Source organism: Odocoileus virginianus, chromosome 21, assembly GCF_023699985.2.
Source record: "Odocoileus virginianus isolate 20LAN1187 ecotype Illinois chromosome 21, Ovbor_1.2, whole genome shotgun sequence".
NCBI lineage: Eukaryota > Metazoa > Chordata > Mammalia > Artiodactyla > Cervidae > Odocoileus > Odocoileus virginianus.
In genome coordinates this window covers 18,363,942-18,365,256 of record NC_069694.1, presented here as the reverse complement: position 1 = coordinate 18,365,256, position 1,315 = coordinate 18,363,942, and the positions used below count along the sequence as shown (strand labels likewise).

The 1,315-nt window shown below is 44.0% G+C and overlaps 1 pseudogene; it reads left to right on the top strand.

Moving 5' to 3' along the window:
* The first annotated feature begins 325 nt into the window (after positions 1–325).
* Positions 326–1,021, top strand: LOC110139619 (large ribosomal subunit protein uL1 pseudogene; annotated as a pseudogene).
* Positions 1,022–1,315: the final 294 nt, after the last annotated feature.

Genomic DNA, 1,315 nt, shown 5'->3' with positions numbered 1-1,315 from the left:
AAAAGAAATGCTGTCATTTATGACAACATGGATGAAACTTGAGGGCATTATGCTAAGAGAAACCAAACAGAGAAAGATGAATACTGCATGATATCACTCATATGTGGGCTTTAAAAAAAGGTTATTTATTTATTTGGCTGCACCAGATTTTAGTTGTGGAATGTGAATTCTCAGTTGGGGCCTTTGGGACCTAGTTCCCTGACCAGGGTTTGAAACCCAGCCCCCTGCATTGGAAGTATGGAGTCCTATCCACTGGACCACCAGGGAAATCCCCATATATGGACTCTTAAAAGAAAAAAAAAAGCTCTTTTCCGGTTATCGCAGTGTAGGGAACCATGAGCAGCAAAGTCTCCCGCGACATCCTCTACGAGGCGGTGCGGGAAGTCCTGCACGGGAACCAGCGCAAGCGCAGGAAGTTTTTGGAGACTCGAGCTTCAGATCAGTCTGAAGAACTATGACCCTCAGAAGGACAAATGCTTCTCGGGCACCGTCAGGCTTAAGTCCGCTCCCCGCCCCAAGTTCTCCATATGTGTCTTGGGGGACCAGCAGCATCGTGATGAGACCAAGGCTGTGGATAGCCCCCACATGGACACTGAGGCACTGAAGAAACTCAACAAGAATAAGAAACTGGTCAAGAAGCTGGCCAAGAAATACGATGCCTTTTGGCTTCAGAGTCTCTGATCAAGCAGATCCCCTGAATCCTGGGCCCAGGCCTGAGCAAGGCTGGCAAGTTCCCTTCCTTCCTGACCCACAATGAGAACATGGTGGCCAAAGTTGATGAAGTCCATGATCAAGTTCCAGATGAAGAAGGTGCTGTGTCTGGCAGTGGCTGTTGGCCACGTGAAGATGACAGATGATGAACTTGTGTACAACATCCACTTAGCTGTCAACTTCCTGGTGTCATTGCTCAAGAAAAATTGGCAGGACGTCAGGGCCTTGTACATTAAGAGCACCATGGGCAAGCCCCAGCGTCTTTACTAAGGCACAGCTTAATAAACCATACTAAACAAAAAAAAGAAAAAAAAAGTCTAACTCTTAGGAAGAGAGTAGAAAGCGGTTGCCAGAAGCTTAGGGGTTGGGGTTTATCAGAAGTAGAGGAAATAGAGAAAGATTGGTAAATGCGTACAAACTTTTCGGCTTAAAATGAGGGGGATTTAACGTATTACATGGTGACTATAGTTGGTAACATTATATATCTAACGTTGTATATCTTGTATTACATACTATATATAACTTATTACATGATATTTTGTTATATATAAGTTGTATTATATAATCAAAGCTTTCTAAGAGAGTAGAACTTGGATGTTCTTAC